This window comes from Triturus cristatus, chromosome 3_2, assembly GCF_964204655.1.
Source record: "Triturus cristatus chromosome 3_2, aTriCri1.1, whole genome shotgun sequence".
Classification (NCBI taxonomy): Eukaryota; Metazoa; Chordata; class Amphibia; order Caudata; family Salamandridae; genus Triturus; species Triturus cristatus.
In genome coordinates, this window is record NC_140584.1 from 672,369,320 (window position 1) to 672,392,514 (window position 23,195).

Sequence of the window (23,195 nt, forward strand, 5' to 3'; positions counted from 1 at the left end):
ATATTTGGTAGGTACACCCGAAAATTAAACAAAATTTCCCTTATAACCTACTATCAACTGCCGATTTCACAATAAACTACAGACAAGTGTTGTCAGAAAAAGAAGACCCACACACTCAGTTATTTATTGGTAAAAAAAAATAGCTTTTATTAACACAACACAAATAAATGGAAATGTAAGTTTATTCGAACAACAGTAAAACATGAAAGAAGTGGGGGGGACTCCTCCGGAAGCAGCGTACAAAACCTGCAAGACAAAAAAGAAACATAAGTATGTGTGCCATGTCTAGGAGAAAAAGAAAGGTAGTGAGAATGAACGGAGGAAAGTGAGAATGGGACAGAGAGCGAGTGGGTGGAAGGGAGAAGGGGAGGGAGAGTGAAAAGAACAGAGGGAGGAGGAGACAGGGCACCGGCCTACTGCACCCAGCCCTAACTGTTCACCTCCCGTCACCCGTCTGTCTGGGACGCTGGGGTCCGCGAGAAAGAGTGCGGTCCAGCAAGTCCTTAAAATGAAACAGAGATATGAATGAAGCCAGAGATTACATTATTATCTATGGCAACATTGCTTGCCTGCACCTGTGCACCCAGGCTGCTGCACCCCAGCCCCTTTCTCCGCTCTATGCTCAATTGCAGCTCCTGCATGCCGAGGCTTGACTGTTCACCTGCCACAACCGGTGTGTCCAAAGACGTGCTGGTGCGAGCTCCAACTCCGGGGTGCCACTATCAGGATGGCCCAGCAGGTCTCCGGTCGGGGACGGTGTCTTGATACCATGGTGGAAGGCATCAGAATGCCCAGGGCATCATCACGGGGTGAGCACCCGCTCCACCCATGTTGGCTCCACTAACCCAGTGTCTGAAAAGGGAGAAAAAATATAATGTTGGAAACATCTTGAGGTAAATTAAGTTTTCTTTCAATGTTAATAGAGAGCACCAGTTGAGTGCATCCTCCCTTTTTGAAGTACGAACTGTTAGTGGTAATCGTGGTTCAAAGAGGAGTTGGAGCGCATGAGAATACACAAGGTTAAATAATAATATGTTATGCCAACGTTCACATACAAAGGAACAGAGCGCATGCTAGAAGCATAATGTACGGGTGTAATGCAGTGGGGCAAGCCTGTGTGCATGTACACTTAGTAATCAGCTTACTACAGTGCACCAAAAGCCAACGTCACATGTCTGTAGGGCAGCGCTGCCCGCGGGCTCAGGCCTACAGTACGGTCCAGCAGGTCCTTAAAATGAGACAGAGATGTGACTGAATGAGGTCAGAGATCACATCAGTACGCAGGGTAACATCGGTTGTTCGCACTTTTGCATACAGTCTGATGCACCCCACCCCTCCCGCAGCACTGCACTCAGCACAGTACGGTCCAGCAGGTCCTTAAAATGAGACAGACATGTGACTGAATGAGGTCAGAGAACACATTATTTAGCAGGGCAATATTGCTTGTTTGTACCTGTGCACACAGGCTGATGCACCCCACCCCTCCCACAGCACTGCGCTCAACATGTGTCTGTAGGGCTGCGCTGCCCGCTGGCTCAGGCCTACAGTACAGTTCAGCAGGTCTTTAGAATGAGACAGACATGTGACTGAATGAGGTCAGAGAATACATTATTAAGCAGGGCAATATCGCTTGTTTGTACCTGCGCACCCAGGCTGATGCACCCCACTCCTCCTGCTGCATCGCGCACAATTGCATCCCCTGTGCACCCAGGCCCCACTGCTCACCTGCTGTCATTGTGTGTCCAAACACGACGGGCAGCGGTGCTCACAATTCAGGTGCATTGTTGATTGCGATGATGGTGTACGCCTTATGGTTCCCTTTTTTAATTGCGCATTGTGATATGCGAGGTGAATGCGGCCATATCACCTGAGGCAGTGTAGAAGAACTGGGACATGTGGCGTCATCGTTAACCTATTTATACGTATGCAAAGTGGGCTGAGCTTGCGTATGCCAGGCGAGCGTAGGGGTGTGAATAATAGTTCCGGAGACCTGGGCGTTGTTCAGTTCCTGTCTGGCCAGGAAGTGTACTTATGTGTGTTTCTGTTGCAGATATGACGTCCCAGAATGCGCAATTTACATTAATGTAGCCTTTACCGGGAGGGCGGCAAGTATTGCTAATGAGATGCTGTTCGAAAACATTGAATGGCCAACATCACATGTCGTTGTCAAGGTTTTGGATATGCACAGACACTCATGTCAGTGGTGTGCGGTATTATTGAAAGTGTTGCTATCGCGAAGCGCACACATGTGAATGTGCTCGGATGGAGGGAGGATCAGCAGTGAGGCTACGTCATAAATAGTGATAACGTTCATTATAGTCAAGCAATGCGTGCCAAACGTGAATCTGAAAGTCTCACATATACCACACTACTATACTGGTAAAGCCTGACAACAGAGAATACAGCAATACAAATGTATACATTACTGTTTACTGTTTGTCACATGTGATCTAGGATGTGCACTCTGCCCGTGGCTGATGATACCCCTTCGGGCCAGCATTACTCAGGCCGAAAGGCAGCACAATAATGTGCACAAACACACACCAGGAGCATCGTGTAACACACATTTGATTTTTGATGTAACGTTTGAGATGCATGGCCATCACACGTGGAAGGCTGATGTACAGACCATGAATATTGATCAAGATGATCGTTGCATGTTGTGTGTAGTAGAAGATATGTGTAGACAGCAAAAAAACTTTTCAAAAAAGCTCTCTAAGCAGAAGGGATGTGTCTCATCAAACGCTGTAGAGAGAATGATTAAAATGGGTGGGGTCCTCCAACTGTTACAATGGTAAATGTTATGAACTAATCAAATGCTTTTTTTTAAGGTCACATGGCAATCGCGCATCGAGGGCGCAAGGAGGCCGCACCCGACAAGATTTTGAGAAAATATATTTATCATAATATAAGTTTATTACAGCTTGAAATATATAAATGTTTAAAATATTTTATATTATTACTTGTTCTCATATACAGTTTAAAGGTATTTAGATATAGTTTTGAGACATAAAAAAATGAGGGAATGGCGTACCCGGCGTGACACCATATGTCTATGATGTAACACAGGGCCTAGCAATGTGCACTTGTCGCATACGCAATGTGCAGCGGTCGCGACCCCACACGTACATAACGTAACGCGTGGCTTGGTACTGCGTACCTGTCGGATACCTATGTAGCAGCTGGCGGGAACTCATACATATATGATGTTATGCGGGACGCGGTGCCTCAAATCCATCGGAGACGAAATGCGCATCCTTTACGAGTTTAGCAATATGGCGGATAGGATTCGCGTGGTGATGGAGCTTGGTACACTACTGGTATGGTTTTTTGGTGAATTTCAAAGGTTTTTGAATGCTAATTCCTAACTATAACATCTGTAAAACCTATGTTTTTTTCAGTGAATATATATATATATATATATATATATATATATATATATATATATATATATATATATATATATATATATATATTATCTACGGGCGGTCGCAACATTCTATCGGGAATATCTTTGGCGCCGATTGACGAATCTTCGCAAAATTTTCCAAACTTTTGGCCAGCTCCGCTCCTACCCTGAAAGTTTGGCGGTGATTCGTCAAGTGGGGGCCGAGAAAAAAGGGGGGTCCCAAAACACGTTTTCCCCATGCAATTTCCCATAGCATCTGTTGTCGCAGCTACAGCCCGAACTGCTGAACGGAATGACACCAAATTTGGCAAAGAGGTAGTCCTCAGTTCAGACTCGTGCCTTTTGCATAAATGGTGTGAATCTGTTCAGTAGTTCCTGAGAAAATTAAGGTAAAAAAGTTATCCTCGGATCCTCCACGCTCCCTCCCCGAACCCTCCCGAGCACGAGCTGAATGCTAATTGGCTGCCAACACTCTGAATCAGGAAGTGTTGGCAGCCATCTTGTGCCTCGGTAGAACCGAGGCACAAGAAAGCACAGAAACAAAGACGCAAAACGCAACAAGGGGTCAGGGTGTTTCTACCCTGCCCCCTTGTTGCGTTTTGCACAAGGACCCCCAAGGCCCAAAAAAAAATATATTTTTTAAATCGCGGGATGTGCATCCCGCTAACGAAAAAATAAACGAAGCGCGGGCTCCCGCTCTTCATTTAGATTTAGCCCCTGGGGGGGCCAAGTCCCGGGGGCAATATGGTTTTATAATGGAGGGCCCTCGGGCCCCCCAGCCCCAGGGACCACCACCCCCCGGGGCTTATGTTAATATATGCGGGGGGCACATGGCCCCCCCGCAGCCCCGGGGACCACCACCCCCCGGGGCTTTAACTTAAGCCCCCTTCCATAAAAAAAATAATTTTTTTTAAAAGGGCCATGCCCCGGGAGATGGGGTCCACGGGGCAAATTATGGCCTGGGGTGGGGGGCCACGCGGCCCCCTTCCCGTTTAAAAAAAAAAATAAAAAAATCTAAATTGGGGGCTGGCCCTGGGGGATGGGGTCCCCAGGGCCAAAAAAAAGAAAAAGAAGGGGGGCTACACAGCCCCCCTTCTAAAAACAAAGAGGGGGGGAAAAAAAGGATCTGGCCGGAGGCCACGCCCCCTCCTTACCCCAGGGGGCGCGTTTGCAGAGGGGGAACAAATTCCCCTTCAATACTGGGGGTCCCTGGGGGCCAACTAGCCCACCAGGAACCTCCAGTATGCGCCAGGGGGCTGCATTGCAGAGAGGTGTAATGAGGCCACGCCCTTTTTACACATCTCTGCAACGCATCTCCCTGGCGCTTACTGGAGGTACCTGGTGGGCTAGTTGGCCGCCAGGGGACCTCAGGATTCAAGGGGACTTAATCTCCCAACTTAAAATGCGCCACGGGTGTGTTTGCACAGTGGTGAAGGTAGGGGGCGGGGCCTGAGGTGATACTGTGCAAGCACGCCCTGTGGGGCGTTTTAAGTTGGGAAATTCATTCCTCTTCAATCCAGAGGTCCCCTAGGGGACAAATAGCCCACCAGGTACCTCCACTAAGCGCCACGGAGCTGCGTTGCAGAGTGTTGTAAAAAGGGGTGTGGCCTCTGAAGACCTCTCTGCAAGGCAGCTCCGTGGCGCATACTGGATGTACCTGGTGGGCTAGTTGGCCGCCAGGGGACCTCAGAATTCAAGGGGACTTAATCCCCCAACTTAAAACACCCCACGGGGCGCGTTTGCACAGTGGTGAACGTAGGGGGTGGGGCCTGAGGTGAGATCTGTGCAAACACGCACTGTGGCACTTTTTAAGTTGGGTAATTAATTCCTCTTCAATCCTGAGGGTCCCTGGGGACCAACTAGCCCACCAGGTACCTCCAGTAAGCGCCACGGAGCTGTGTTGCAGAGTGTTGTAAAAAGGGGCATGGCCTCTGAATACATCTCTGCAATGCAGCTCCCTGGGGCATACTGGAGGTACCTGGTGGGCTAGTTGGCCCCCAGGGGACCTCAGGATTGAAGAGGAATTAATTCCCCAACTTAAAAAGCGCCACAGGGCGTGTTTGCACACGTCACCTCAGGCCCCTCCCCCTTCCTTCACCATTGTACAAATATTCCTCTAAAATCAGCCGAACTACGAATTCCAATTTACTCACCTGTAATCAGGAGAGAACCCAGTGCTGCATCTTTTAGCCCAGCACTGGCCCTGAAAAGTAATTCTAAGCGTACTTACCAGTAACTTGTATTTCCTTCCATAGGAATCCATTGTGTTGTTTTCACCAGAAAATTTTCTAAGTGTCCATTTTTGAAACGTACAAATATTCCTCTAAAATCAGCTGAACTACAAATTCCGATTTACTCACCTGTAATCAGGAGAGAACCCAGTGCTGCATATTTTAGCCCAGCACTGACCCTGAAAAGTAATTCTAAGCATACTTACCAGTAACTTGTATTTCCTTCCATAGGAATCCATTGTGTGGTTTTCACCAGAAAATTTTCAAAGTGTCCATTTATGAAACGTACAAATATTCCTCTAAAATCAGCCGAACTACGAATTACGATTTACTCACCTGTTATCAGGAGAGAACCCATGGCTGCATCTTTTAGCCCAGCACTGACCCTGAAAAGTAATTCTAAGCGTACTTACCAGTAACTTGTATTTGCTTCCATAGGAATCCATTGTTTGGTTTTCACCAGAAAATTTTCAAAGTGTCCATTTTTGAAACGTACAAATATTCCTCTAAAATCAGCCGAACTACGAATTCCGATTTACTCACCTGTTATCAGGAGAGAACCCAGGGCTGCATCATTTAGCTCAGCACTGACCCTGAAAAGTCATTCTAAGCGTACTTACCAGTAACTTGTATTTCCTTCCATAGGAATCCATTGTGTGGTTTTCACCAGAAAATTTTCTAAGTGTCCATTTATGAAACGTACAAATATTCCTCTAAAATCAGCCGAACTACGAATTCCGATTTACTCACCTGTTATCAGGAGAGAACCCATGGCTGCATCTTTTAGCCCAGCACTGACCCTGAAAAGTAATTCTAAGCGTACTTACCAGTAACTTGTATTTGCTTCCATAGGAATCCATTGTTTGGTTTTCACCAGAAAATTTTCAAAGTGTCCATTTTTGAAACGTACAAATATTCCTCTAAAATCAGCCGAACTACGAATTCCGATTTACTCACCTGTTATCAGGAGAGAACCCAGGGCTGCATCATTTAGCTCAGCACTGACCCTGAAAAGTCATTCTAAGGGTACTTACCAGTAACTTGTATTTCCTTCCATAGGAATCCATTGTGTGGTTTTCAGCAGAAAAGTTTCGAAGTGTCCAATTTTGAAACGTACAAATATTCCTCTAAAACCAGCCGAACTACGAATTCCGATTTACTCACCTGTTATCAGGAGAGAACCCAGGGCTGCATATTTTAGTCCAACACTGACCCTGAAAAGTAATTCTAAGCATACTTACCAGTAACTTGTATTTCCTTCCATAGGAATCCATTGTGTGGTTTTCACCAGAAAATTTTCAAAGTGTCCATTTATGAAACGTACAAATATTCCTCTAAAATCAGCCGAACTACGAATTCCGATTTACTCACCTGTTATCAGGAGAGAACCCATGGCTGCATCTTTTAGCCCAGCACTGACCCTGAAAAGTAATTCTAAGCGTACTTACCAGTAACTTGTATTTGCTTCCATAGGAATCCATTGTTTGGTTTTCACCAGAAAATTTTCAAAGTGTCCATTTTTGAAACGTACAAATATTCCTCTAAAATCAGCCGAACTACGAATTCCGATTTACTCACCTGTTATCAGGAGAGAACCCAGGGCTGCATCATTTAGCTCAGCACTGACCCTGAAAAGTCATTCTAAGCGTACTTACCAGTAACTTGTATTTCCTTCCATAGGAATCCATTGTGTGGTTTTCACCAGAAAAGTTTCTAAGTGCCTTTTTTCACAAACTAAAAATATTCCTAAAAAATCGTCTGTATGACTTAAACACATTCTTTCAACTGTTTACAGGGGGTTGGCCAGTGCTGGATCCAGGATCCACCACTGAGTAAGAAAAATTAACGATAACACTACTTACCTGCTAAGTGAATTTTCTGCCAGAGGATAACATTGGTGATTCTATGGGAAAAAGTTTCTAAGTGTCAACTTTTAAAATACAATAATATTCCTTAAAAATCGCTACTGTAACCAAAGCGCTTTTACTCAACTGTTTACAGGAGATGTCCAAGGACTGAATCTAGGATCCAGTCTTGTGGTTAGAAAAGTAATCCATAAAGTAACTAATTGCATTTAACTAGAAATTCACATTGAGCTCAATGTTGTTTTGTGTTTGAAATTGTGTTGCCCATTGCAACAACTGTAACTACTGTACTTAAAAGTCTGTTGCCTATTTGCCAAGTATTTAAACTAAAGTAATTCATTCTGAGAAAGTATATTTTGTATTGTAATGTATAATGTAATATATAATGTAATTAAAAAAAATATATCTAAAAATAAATAGTTTAAAATATGTAGTAAATCAGTATCAAAAAAATCAGTATAACAATTAATACATTCAAAATTGTCATTTAGAAAACCTTTAAAATTCACTGAAAAAACCATAGGTTTCAGGCCTGATATAGTTAGGAATTAGCATTTAAAAAACCTTTGAAATTCACTGAAAAAACCATAGGTTTCGGGGCGTTATAGTTAGGGATTGGCATTTAAAAAACCTTAGAAATTCACTGAAAAAACCATAGGTTTCAGGGGCGTTATAGTTAGCTGGACATTTCCGTCATACAAAACCCTAGAAATTCCCCTGTTATAGTTAGTTCAGCTAACTATAACTCGCGCCCCCGCAATGCACTGCTGATGACGTCACATATTACATCACTCATGACATGGTCAGTGACATCACTGATGACATCACTGATGACATCTGAAATGACATCACTGATGACATCACTGATGACGTTATCCATGTGATAAATTAGTGCATCTTCTCACACCCTTTGATATACTCAATAAAACTTTCAGACGTCCATTCTCAAAACCATAGATACTCCAATACCAATAACTACATACCCACTCATTGACTCTTAGATCTACACACACATCCACTCACTCACCTGTACAGTCACTCATACTTACAGTCACTTAGTACAGGACTATCATATGCATTTATACACCTACATAGACACTCACACACCACCAATCATCCATAGAGGTACTCTCACACCTAGTCAGTCATGCAAATAATTAATCACACTCCCATTTACTCACCTATGCAGTTATACAAACACAAGTTCACTTACTCATAAAAATAGTACCACATTCTTACGCTCTTATACAAACACTGATACAAGCACACACTCATCCATACAGCCACTCTCACAATCACACACTCTCACATATACCCACTTATATACTTTTACACACATATATACTGCCTTTCACATATGTAGTTACTCACACATGTACCACTGAGATATACATTCAATCACTAACACACCCATACATACACTCACCCAACCATGCAGTCCATCACAGATGCACTCTTAAAACCATGCACCCATAGAATCACCCACTCACACATGTATGCACAGAGTCACACACACCCCACCCACACAAACAGATACTCAGACAACCAATCAATAACCCATAGAGACACTCATATAGCTATTCACAAAGCCATGCAGCCGCTTATACACCAACAGACAGACAGATACAAACATTCACACAGTTTAGTCACTAGTCTGCAGTAAGATACGTTTAATGACTCACTTATACAGTCAGTCACGCACCTACTACATCATCCATTCACACACTTATACACCCACTCATTCTTCCATAGGTTTTTCCCTATATATATATTAAACATATTTAAAATTTACAGAAACACACACTCACTGGATGATGTCATCAGTGATGTCATCAGTAATGTCATTTCAGATGTCATCAGTGATGTCATCAGTGATGTCACTGACCATGTCATGAGTGATGTAATATGTGACGTCATCAGCAGTGCATTGCAGGGGCGCAAGTTATAGTTAGCTGAACTAACTATAACAGGGGAAATTCTAGGGTTTTGTATGAGGGAAATGTCCAGCTAACTATAACGCCCCTGAAACCTATGGTTTTTTCAGTGAATATATATAAATATATATATATATATATATATATATATATATATATATATATATATATATATATATATATATATATATATATATATATTCAGGCTCACACAATCGTACCAGCACTCTTGGGAGAGATTAAATCCTCCGTTTAGAATTAATTAGTACACACAGACACGTTTCGGCGGTGCGCGCTTTCTCAATGTCGGTGACAGCCACCCCATTTTTAATTCTTTTATGTCAAGTGTTCTTGCACTAACATCAAAAACAGGTTTTTCAACAGCAGAAATGCGGCACCATCTTGAAACATAGATCTCTACCATGTTTTTCAGTAATCATGATCTTTGAGTTAAATTTTATTTTACAATCCAGTCTTGCATAAATTAGAATCATGATAATCAAATAGAATATCATAATGTAAAGTAACTAATTCTCAGAAAATTAAGGGTCAATGCGTTAGGTTAATCAGATAAAAGTTTTTATAATCTTCAAGTGTGCGGGGCATCTGGTTTAGGACATTATCTATGTCACTACATTTTTACATTTCGTGATCACATAGTTGTGCCCTGGATGGGCCATGTAGAACAATTAATCACCGTCCCCTCTATACGATATGTGAATCCTGGCGTCTAGTCCCTACTTTTCCTTATCAGATCTTCCAGTTTATTCTGATGCCCATTCTTGATGTATACTATCTACAAGTGTACCCCTAACTCTTCCCCGCTGTTGAGCCATTGTCTGTATATCTATTATATGCCTTGATTCTAATCTCCCTAATTTATGCTCCCACCTCTAATGTTGCATGGTATATGATCCACGCAAAAGAACTAACTTTAGGAGGTTTCTATTACTCTGGTGATAAATTTTAAATTTCTGTGCAACTGAGTAACTGGAGTCTTTATTGCTAATTGCCCTCGCATTTTTGTGGGGTGAATCATACTCCCCACGTATCTTAGTCCACAGGGGCACTTAAGCAATACACTGTATATGTTGTATTACAGTTCATGAATTTGGTTATCTTTTTGGGATCAGGTAGACCTGGGATCCTGAAGGAGCTTACTTTATTGCTATTAGCACAGGCTTTGCATTTACCGCAGGGGAAAAACCCCAGCAGTTGCTGCAGATTTGCCGACGGTTTTACCGGAGGTAAGCAGCTTTCCACTCGTTGGTCCCTAATGGTTTGGGACTTTCTAAATTTTAGTAGAGGATGGGGTGGAAGATCCTGACGTCTGATCTGGTCGGATTTTAATATCCACCATTTCCCTTGAATTATCTTTCTCACTTGACTTGACACACTTGATAAGCTTGTTATTATCCTGAAGTTATTCTTTACATCTCTGTTCTTTACTTTCAGCTCGTCCTTCATCAAATCTGCCCTGTTTTCTTCTCCACTCTAGCCATAGCTCTATTCAAAATCCATTTTTGGTAGCCTCCCACTTGAAATCTTCGAATGCTTTCCTACCCTTCCTTTTTTAAACCCACCTCCCTTGAGCTGCTTCTTTTAATTCTTAGTAATTCCCCATACAGGATACTTTTTTTATCAGATTAGGGGGATGACTGCTTTTAGCATGTAACACTGAGTTACCCCCTGGGAGTTTCCTATACAGAGCTGTATTAATCTTGTTGTCATACACAAATATTTTCAAGTCAAGAAAATTGACCTGAGAAGGACTAATCTCACTTGTGAACCTTAAGTTTAATTTATTACCATTCAGGCTTAAAATATAGTGTTTTGCTGATACTTCCGTCCCTCGCCAAATAATAAATAAATCATCGCTATATCTCCTCCAACTAACAATTTTTTTGACCCATTGGTCGTAGACATCCAACCAGGCCACCCGGTCTCTATCACCAGCCACAAGTTCGCGTAGCTGGTGGCGAAGCAGGTGCCCATAGCCATGACTTGAACTTGCCTGTATAGTTGGTCCTGAGAGATAAAAATATTGTTGTGCAAACAAAAATCCACAAATTCCAACATCATCTCGCTATGTTCCATAAATTTAAAAGCAAGATTGCCCTCGCGTGACCAGACACCCGTTTGCGAGTGCGACATCTGTGGCAGACAACAGAGTGGAATATATATATATGTATATATCATCTACTGGCAGTTGCCAGTAGTTAGTTATAATTAGGACCTAGTTTCCATAGGAAAAGCATTTTTTGTTTTGCGAATAACTATGGCGCCATTTGACGAATCTTCACAAACTTTTCGTAATTTGTTTGCCGCTCACTTTCACAGCTGTCTGGAAAGTTTCAGGTGATTTGTTGAGCAGGGGTCAAAAAAAAGAGGGGTTCAAAAACACATTTTCCTCATGCAATTTTCCATAGGGACTTTAGACATGACTACATCCCAAACTGCTTAATGGAATTACACCGTATTTGACAGAAAGCTAGATCTTGGACCAGAAAGATCTCTTTTTGTAATTTGGTGTAAATCTATTCAGTAGTTTTGGAATATAAAGTAGAAATATGATATAAGGGGTCAGTAAAGCGGTATCATGACCCCATGGATCTGGTGGAGGGGTCTGTGAGGGACCACTCACAGGGCAGTAATTGTGGAAATTGTTTTTTCACGCATGCGAGGATCTGCAGATCCACAGTGGTGCTCAGCATGGCTCACCCGTGTGAATCCACATGGATCTGAGAATCCAGACTCCAATAAAAAACACATATACCCACTCATACACACACACACACCCAATCACTCACACACCCACTCATGCATCCATATACCTACTCACACACACATAGAGTAACTCACACATCCACTGACAGACTCAGAGAAATGCTCACACATCCACTCACAAACCCACACAGGCATTCACACACCTACTCACACAGCCATGTACACACTAATACAGCCACTTTCACAGACTCACACAGTCACATACATACCCACTCACACATCCATATAGCAAAACCATGCACACGCCCATACAACCGCTCACACACCACACAGCCACTTACCTAACCAGTCATACATCCACCACACACTCACGCCCACTTACACACCCACACAACCACTTATACACCAACTCACACACCCACACAGTCACTCTCACACACATTCAGATACCCAGATAACTACTCACACACCCACACAGATACTCACACACGCAGTCACACAATAATACAGCCACTCACACATCCATACATTCGCTGATACATCTACTCAGACCCAGAGAATTACTGACACACCCACTCACTCACCCACACAGGCATTCACACAACCAGAGACCCAGAAAACCACTCACACACTTATTTACAAATTCATACAGCCACTCACACACCCAGTGGCACATCCATACAGCAACTTACACACCCATACAGTTACTGATACATCCACTCAGAGACCCAGAGAATCATTCACACACCTACACAATCAATCACACACCCATACACTCACCCATACAACCATTCGCATACCCCCTCAGAGACTCAGAAAACCACTCTGTTACCCATACAGTCACTTACACGCCCAGTAAGAGACCCAGAAACCACTTACACACCCTCTTACACACTCATACAGCCACTTACACACCCACTTACAGAGAACCACTCATACATCCATTCACAGACCCACACAGGCACTCACATACTCACTCAGACACTCACACACCCATGTACACACTCATAGAGCTAGTGACAAAGCCGCTCACAGACCCACACACACACCTGCCCACCCAGTGGCCCAGGGGTGGCTGCATTTGGGATGCTGGCTACAGGAAAGACCTTGTGGCCAATCCCCTACTCTGCATGGCCAAAAGCTGTGTGCAGCGTGGGGTTGGTTGCATGTGGGGGGTTGGTCACAAGGCGTGGCCACAAGCCAGACTTTGTAGACAGCTCCCCATTGCACACAGCCAAATGTGGTACGCAGCGTGGGGTTGGCTGCATGTGGGGGTTGCCTGCAAGGCCTCGTCACAGGCTAATCTTTGCAGTGAACCTTAAGCCACTCACGGCCAAAGGCAATGCATGGTGACAGTTGGATTAACATATAGTAATGAAATTATACTTTACTTTAAAAAAGCCATAGAAATTCACTGAAAAAAATACAGGTTATTGGGATGTTATGGTTAGGGAACAGCATTAATAAATTAGAAATTGACTGAAAAATAGAATTTCTTTCTTTAATAACTCCCAAACTACTGAACGGATACACCCCACATCACAAAAAGCACAAACTGAGGACCAAGATCTAGCTTTCTGCCCAATATGGTGCAATTCCTTTCAGACATTCAGGCTGTAGTCGTGTCTAAAACTTGCAAGATCCCCATAGACAATGCATGCAGAAAAGGCATTTTGGGACCTCACCCCTTCTTCTCCACCCACTCTGCACGAATCACCCTAAACATTTCTGCACAGCAGCTCAAGTAAGTTGTACACTAGTGTTGAATGTTTCGTAAACATTCATCAAACGGTGCAAACGTAATTAGCAACAAAAAAAATGTTTTGTCCATGGGAAAAGTTGGTCCTAACTATAACTACTCACCAGGAGATAAAATATGTACATATATATATATTCACTGAAAAATCCATAGGTTTCACACATGTTATACTTAGCTGGAGATTTTACTCATAAAAAAACAATGAAATTCCCCCGTTATAGTTAGTGCAGGCAACTATAACTCACGCGACCGCAATCCTCTGCTGATGACATATGTGTCTTTATGAAAAAAAAATATTTGTAATATATGTATAGCTAAAATTTAATGGAAGAAGACATGGGCAAATAAGTGTCTAAATACAGTATTAGCATCAGCAGAGGTTTGCGGTCGCGTGAGCTATAGTTGCCTGCACTAACTATAACGGGGGAATTTCATTGGTTTTTTATGAGTAAAATCTCCAGCTAAGTATAACATGTGTGAAACCTATGGTTTTTTCAGTGAATTTGCAAGGTTTTTTAAATGCTAATTCCTAACTATAACGTATGTGAAACCTATGGTTTTTTCAGTGAATATATATATATTTTCACTTAAAAAACCATAGGTTTCACACAGGTTATAGTTAGGTGGACATTTCACTCGTAAAAAACCAATGAAATTCCCCCGTTATAGTTAGTTCAGATAACTATAACTCGCGCGCCCGCAATCCCCTGCTCATGACGTCACATATTACATCACTCATGACATGGTCAGTGGCATCACTCATGACATCACTGATGACATCATCCTTGTGATAGAGTGGTGGTCGCGCGAGTTATAGTTATCTGAACTAACTATAACGGGGGAATTTCATTGGTTTTTTACGAGTGAAATGTCCACCTAACTATAACCTGAGATTTTTTGCTATTGAACAGGTGAACACAAGTAAGAGGGGCGGAAACAGAGAGGCAGCCCTTAGGAAGAAAGAATCGAAATGGATCATAGAATTAGAAACCAGATTCCCGGGGGGGCACAATCTTGATGAAGAACTAGCAAGTCATTTACAGGAAGATTAGAAATTTCCTTTCACCCCCCCCCCATCCCTAGGTTACTAACTGTGTTAAATATGAATTTGTATGTACAGAAACATTTTTTGTGATTAATACAACGAATACTTCATATCTATATTGTATATAATGTGTTTTTAACCTACGTTTTTTTCTTGTTGAATTTCAGGAGGAAAGGAAGGGACCCTTCACTGGCACTTGCGGGCACAATTTTCACGGGCACCCTACCCTTTTCCTTCGTCAGAATCATCTGGGCACTCACCGTCAAAGAGAAGTAAAAACACGTCTGATTATGTACAGCACTTTTTTCTGATACTAGTTTATACGCTCATATGCACTTACCTGGAATTTATTAACTTGAACCACGTCTAAAGGCCTGGATCATAGCCACTGTGGCGTTCAAATTTTTAAACGATCCATCTCACCTTTTTCTTTTTCTCAATAATAAGTAAGCTTTTGTTGGGCACTTGCCTTTTCAAGCTACGTTTAGACTCTACTAACGCTGAATATTTTGGACACTAGATCGCATATATTATAGTATGCCTTAAGATGCATTCCATCTATTCTGCTACAATAGCCTGCAAGCACAATACTGGTTTGAACTTATAAAACAAATGGAGTCTTGTAATAGTTTGACACTTGTCGCGCTATATAGAAATATTTTTTCATTCTTTTGTCTATAAACTTTATTGACAATCGACAAAAGACAAATACGAGTTCATACAACTGTCAGTATTAATCTTAAGAATTTTCTTTCGTCTGATGAATGATTTTTCTGCACTTGCAGTTTACGAGCACAATGCATAGATTTGATCAATGTGCGATCGTACCAACCTTATAGCAATGTTGTATGATTTTTTGTGTTTTATTTAAATGTTGAACATCAACAGTTTTTAAACAATCACATCATGTATGAGTATGAAATACATGTTATACTACTGTTAGAATCAATTTTCTTTTTCTAGAGACTCGCAAACCAAAGAAACAGTGATGCATTTCATTATATGCAAACTAGTTTAAGATGGATGCCGACTAACGTGGCGAAAATGTATACCTAACAGGAAGTGCTTTCTCTATGTTTGTTAATATATACACGTCATGATTTTCCATTGAGATCGTGTGATCAAGACACTCTGTGTGTCGAAACGCGTAGCGATTGTCTGAAATAAATACCTGTGGATGCAATGGACTCCTGAGTGTGCATCGTTTTTCGAAGAAACATTTTGATACTTATTTACCGGCTTGGGTTTCTGCCGGTCGACGCATCACCTGGCGAAGGGACTGATCTTGGAAGGACCCGTATTTCTCTTGGTTTATTATTGGAGGGATCGCATGCCGGCTGGAATCAAGAAATGCAAGAACTTTTCCATCGTAATGAGACCGTGTGAAACACTGCAGCTACGAATTTTGAAGGTGAGCCTTGGTTTGCTGAAACGCCGACTGGGAGACGTTCGTACACTAGTGTTCGAGCATACTTCCGGGTTGACGGGGACGCGGTACCTTTGGTCTGTACTTTCTCAATTTACATGCTAGCATGCAGGGAACTAGGAAAACTTGAATACTGATTCATGGTAGCGGAAACTTTCGCACTTTGTTCCGATACATGTTCAAGTATCCACGGTACTCTCAAATTGGATTCAGCACCAGGAACTGCTCACGTGGGGCAGGGGAGCCAACGCAGTACACAGGGATTAAAAGAAGCGGAGATCCACAAACCGCACATTTTTCTTTTCAAATCGTGACGTGTAGAAATCTATGATAAAGTACACATAACTCGGTGTGTTCTATACACGGTTTTTCCAATATGGATGAGGAGGATGCAAGGCGAAGAGAAGCACAAACTTTATTTGCCAGAGCACCGGGAAGAGGCACAAAGAATGTTACAATGGCAGATAAATCGGAGGGGAGTCCGATCAATACTAAACTCAGAAGATACGAAAAATTGAAAAAACAAGAAACCTCTAAGTGGTGGGAGGCAATCTCCCTACAAGCCTACATGGAAAAAGACATGGTACCACGAGGATTGCGCATTTATATTACTCCTTCACACGAATCCCCCAACCCCAAGATGCTTGATGATTGGGCAGCAAACTCAGCGGCAAGTTCGAAAAATATGCTAGGCATACTGGTGAAGTATGCATTGGAAGACCGGGAAGCCATCATGAAGGAACTTCAACAGCTAGATGAAGAATTTAACAACAGCACTGAACAAGAGAACATCAAAAAATTCAAAGACGAATTGAAAGACAAACTGAAGAAATATGAGGATGATATAAAGTTCCGTAAACAAAGGAAACTTCACAGAGACTGTGGTGACTACGAGAGCGGCCGTATTTTGACATACAGCCCCAAATACGACCATCTATATAGTCAGGATGGAGTTCGTGCAGATAAAATCATCACTGAGGAAGTTCCAACAACTGTACAAGATCATGACCGGATCAGCGATACAGACACTGATGTGTCAGCAACAACTACAAGCAGTACCTCCGATGTAGAAATTACCTCCAAACCAGCGACTTTTTTAGACGAGTTTTGGGTGTTGAGAACACGTCGACAAAAGGAACAATCACAATCAACACCCCAGCCATATCAAACAGAAAGAGGACGGAATCGGGGGAGAGGAAGAACAAGAGGCAGGGGCGCTCAAAGAAGAAACGCCTCAAACAGCAACAGAGGAAACGGAAGGAGAGAGCCAGTGGGAACCAAACGTGGGGGCTACAGAGGAGCAAAATGAACATGGATTTGTCAATGGTAAATCGTACTATCATTAATTTATCATCAAGAACACTGACTCAAAATGAGAAAACAACACTGTGTTTAGGACTTACGTTCTGTCCCACTGAACTATTTAATTACACCAACACCAGAGTAGACATTTTTAAATTTATTCGTAAATTAAAATTAAAAAAATGGCACTCTATCTTTAACAACGAGCAACCAACTACCATGTCAGACGTATATGATGAAGCTAGCAATCTTCCCATGTTGACTGTAGGTGATGCAAATATGTTACAAACTGTGTACAATTTGGGTGACATAGAAACGAATAATGAAGATGGGGTATATTCACAATATACCAATACAAATAGAGCAGCATGTACCCCTTTTAAACCCAAATCTGTATTTTGCCCTGCTCTACCCCATGACTCATTGGACACTTTTCATGAAGTTGTAAACAGAGAACTGAATAAACAAAAACACAGAGCGGGCAAATATAAGAACGTTAAATTTAACTTAACTAGACAACAAAGAGATTTCATCACCACACTGGCCAAAGACACTAATGTGATCATTAGACCATCAGACAAAGGTGGCAACATCGTGCTTTGGGGTAGGCAGATGTACATTGAGGAGGCCTACAAACAACTCAATGATAGCAATTTTTATGTTGTCAGCAGTACCACAGAATATAACCAAACTATCACTGACACATGGGAGAAACTGGCTCTATGGCAAGAAAATGGTCTACTGACTTGGCCGGAGTACTGTTTTCTCAAAAAGGACTATCCTAAACTACCCATAATATACTTACTACCCAAAGTCCACAAAAATGCAAACAAACCACCAGGCAGACCCATTGTCTCTGCGATAGGAAGTGTGAATGAAAATATATCTAAGTATATTGATTTCTTTTTAAGAGATTATGTCACACTTCTCCCTTCCTACACTAAAGACACTAAAGACTTTCTTAACAGAATCGAGAATGTAGAATGGGTCAATGAGTATTTTTTTATCACAATGGATGTAAGTTCACTCTATACAATTATAGACCATGACCAAGGTATAGAGGCTTGTTTTCATTTCTTACAACAACGGGATATATGTTATCTTGAACACACAAACATGATTATTGAAATGTTGAGAATATGCCTTACTAACAATATTTTTATGTTTGATGGTGACCTATACAAACAAATATGCGGTACCACTATGGGTTCTTGTTTTTCACCGAGTTTTGCCAATCTGTTTTTAGGCAAATGGGAGGAAGAAATCCGCAAGGACGATAATCTCAAATCTGAATTTGATTTAGTAGTGATGTGGATCAGGTACATTGACGACCTGTTCGTCATCTGGAAGGGTACAGAATTAGAAGCACACATCTTCATTGAGAAACTGAATTCTAACCCATACAACATTTCACTTACTTCTAACATTAGTAAGGAAAAATTGGATTTTCTTGACACACTCATCATAGTGAAAGAAGGTAAGCTAGTCAGTAGTCTCCACAGAAAGGAAACAGCTGGGAACAGTCTCCTTCATGCCCTCAGTGCTCACCCGGAAGCTCTCAAATGGAGCATTCCATTCGGGGAATTACTGAGGGCAAGGAGAAACTGCAGTACTGAGGAGTTGTATTTACATGAGCAGGAGAAAATGCTTACAAGGTTCCGAGAACGTGGGTATCCGGAATGGGCTCTTAACAGAGCAATTAACAAAATCAAGGATACCACGAGATCAAGCACCTTGGAAACCAAACAACCAGCAGAGAGTGAAGAATTTGAAACCAGAGTAATCACTACATTCAATCATGATTCTGAAAAGATTAAAAAAAATACTAGTTGACAACTGGAAAATCCTGAAAACAGACAGCGTGATAGGTCCGAACATAGGAGACAGACCCTTGATCACGTATCGCAGAGGCAGAAGCCTAAAGGATATCTTAGTTAAAGGAGATATTACTGAAATTCCTGGAAAGAATCACAATCTCAAAGGCTTCTACCCGTGCGGGCACTGTAGGGCGTGTAAATCTAGCCATATGGTGAAAGAGTTTGAGGTCCCAGGGACGAAACACAACAGAAAAATAGAGCAATTCCTGACATGCAGCACCACCTTCATAATATATGTTCTAGAATGCCCTTGCAAATTAAGATATGTGGGAAGTACAACCTGCATGGTTAAGAAACGAGTGCAGGAGCATTTACGTGCTATTACTAACAGAGATCAGCATTACCCCGTAGCTCGTCATTTTGAAACCAAACATCAATCGAATAACTCCCTTCTGAGATTTTTTGCTATTGAACAGGTGAACACAAGTAAGAGGGGCGGAAACAGAGAGGCAGCCCTTAGGAAGAAAGAATCGAAATGGATCATAGAATTAGAAACCAGATTCCCGGGGGGGCACAATCTTGATGAAGAACTAGCAAGTCATTTACAGGAAGATTAGAAATTTCCTTTCACCCCCCCATCCCTAGGTTACTAACTGTGTTAAATATGAATTTGTATGTACAGAAACATTTTTTGTGATTAATACAACGAATACTTCATATCTATATTGTATATAATGTGTTTTTAACCTACGTTTTTTTCTTGTTGAATTTCAGGAGGAAAGGAAGGGACCCTTCACTGGCACTTGCGGGCACAATTTTCACGGGCACCCTACCCTTTTCCTTCGTCAGAATCATCTGGGCACTCACCGTCAAAGAGAAGTAAAAACACGTCTGATTATGTACAGCACTTTTTTCTGATACTAGTTTATACGCTCATATGCACTTACCTGGAATTTATTAACTTGAACCACGTCTAAAGGCCTGGATCATAGCCACTGTGGCGTTCAAATTTTTAAACGATCCATCTCACCTTTTTCTTTTTCTCAATAATAAGTAAGCTTTTGTTGGGCACTTGCCTTTTCAAGCTACGTTTAGACTCTACTAACGCTGAATATTTTGGACACTAGATCGCATATATTATAGTATGCCTTAAGATGCATTCCATCTATTCTGCTACAATAGCCTGCAAGCACAATACTGGTTTGAACTTATAAAACAAATGGAGTCTTGTAATAGTTTGACACTTGTCGCGCTATATAGAAATATTTTTTCATTCTTTTGTCTATAAACTTTATTGACAATCGACAAAAGACAAATACGAGTTCATACAACTGTCAGTATTAATCTTAAGAATTTTCTTTCGTCTGATGAATGATTTTTCTGCACTTGCAGTTTACGAGCACAATGCATAGATTTGATCAATGTGCGATCGTACCAACCTTATAGCAATGTTGTATGATTTTTTGTGTTTTATATAAATGTTGAACATCAACAGTTTTTAAACAATCACATCATGTATGAGTATGAAATACATGTTATACTACTGTTAGAATCAATTTTCTTTTTCTAGAGACTCGCAAACCAAAGAAACAGTGATGCATTTCATTATATGCAAACTAGTTTAAGATGGATGCCGACTAACGTGGCGAAAATGTATACCTAACAGGAAGTGCTTTCTCTATGTTTGTTAATATATACACGTCATGATTTTCCATTGAGATCGTGTGATCAAGACACTCTGTGTGTCGAAACGCGTAGCGATTGTCTGAAATTAATACCTGTGGATGCAATGGACTCCTGAGTGTGCATCGTTTTTCGAAGAAACATTTTGATACTTATTTACCGGCTTGGGTTTCTGCCGGTCGACGCATCACCTGGCGAAGGGACTGATCTTGGAAGGACCCGTATTTCTCTTGGTTTGTATATATATATATATATATATATATATATATATAAATATATATATATATATTCACTTAAAAAAACATAGGTTTCACACACGTTATAGTTAGGAATTAGCATTTAAAAAACCTTGCAAATTCACTGAAAAAACCATAGGTTTCACACATGTTATAGTTAGCTGGACATTTCACTCGTAAAAAACCATTCAAATTCCCCCGTTATAGTTAGTTCAGCTAAATATAACTCGCGCGACCGCAATCCACTGCTGATGACGTCACATATTACATCACTGTATTCACTAAGATACTGTTAATAAGTCAGTTACACAATTAATTTTAAAAAAAAAACCATCCATTTAGACACTTATTTACCCATTTATTCTTCCATTAACCTTTAGATATACATCTATAAAAAATATTTATTTTTCAGAAAGACACATATTCACTGGATGATGTCATCAGTGATGCCATCAGAGATGTCATTTGAGATGTCATCAGTGATGTCATGAGTGATGTCACTGACCATGTCATGAGTGATGTCACTGACCATGTCATGAGTGATGTAATATGTGACGTCATCAGCAGTGGATTGCGGTCGCGCGAGTTATATTTAGCTGAACTAACTATAATGGGGGAATTTCAATGGTTTTTTTACGAGTGAAATGTCCAGCTAACTATAACATGTGTGAAACCTATGGTTTTTTCAGTGAATTTGCAAGGTTTTTTAAATGCTAATTCCTAACTATAACATGTGGGAAACCTATGGTTTTTTAAGTGAATTTGCAATGTTTTTTAAATGCTAATTCCTAACTATAACATGTGGGAAACCTATGGTTTTTTTAGTGAATTTGTAAGGTTTTTTAAATGCTAATTTATGTATGTATTATTATATTTTTTATATATTTATTTTACAATAAGCTACCTATGTATATAGTTATAGATTGACTGTATCCTGTAATATGGAATGGCTCGTTTAAAATGTTTTTTTAAGGGTTTTTCACCGTGCGCGCACCGTGCTCGCACCGTGCGCGCACCCCGCGATTTTTTGAAAAAAAAATAAATAGTTTTTTTCACCCTTCGGGGTCCTTCAGGGACCCCCTGACAAAGGCTAGGGGGTCAGGAACTCTCTACCCTGCCCCCTTTTCACGTTCTCCACCTTTCTTTTTCACTGCCACACACATGGCGTCCGACACTTCCTGATTTCGACCGTTTCGAATGTTGACTGACATCTAACCACCAATCAGAATTACGCTCGCGCACGGTGCTCGCACCGTGCGCGTATATAGATATTTATGTACTTTTAACTGCAATTTTCTCAGGAACTACTGAACAGATTGACACCTTATATGCAAAAGGCACATCCCTGACCTGAGGACTACCTCTTTGCCAAATTTCAAGTAATTCTGTTCAGCCGTTCGGGCTGTACCTTCGACTAAAGGTCCTATGAGAAAATGCATGGGGAAAACACGTTTTGGGACCCCCCTTTTTTCTCAGCCCCTGCTTGACGAATCACCCCGAGACTTTCAGGGTAGGAGCTGAGCGGAGCGCCCCATTAGTTTTGAAAATTTCACGAAGATAAGTCAACCGGTGCCAAAGTTATTCAAAATAGAATTTTCAGATTTCCTATGGGAACTCGGTCCTAACTATAACTATCTACTGGTGACCGCCAGTAGATAATATATATATATATATACATACATATATATGTTATATATATTTCTATATATTATATATGTATATATATTTATATATATATAGATTTATAATATATATATATAT

General features: G+C 41.3%; 1 long non-coding RNA gene across 2 annotated transcripts in view; it reads right to left on the reverse strand.

Annotated features, from left to right (window-relative positions):
* Positions 1–741: 741 nt before the first annotated feature.
* The window catches only part of LOC146857938 (uncharacterized), a 70,877-nt gene continuing 48,423 nt past the window's right edge, over positions 742–23,195 (reverse strand). The window contains exon 3 of one of the 2 annotated variants that reach the window (XR_014979631.1): positions 742–852. This is a non-coding gene — a long non-coding RNA (uncharacterized LOC146857938). Of the gene's footprint in view, positions 853–20,266; positions 20,378–23,195 lie in introns of those variants that run through there. The other variant, XR_014979630.1, reaches the window with a different exon arrangement.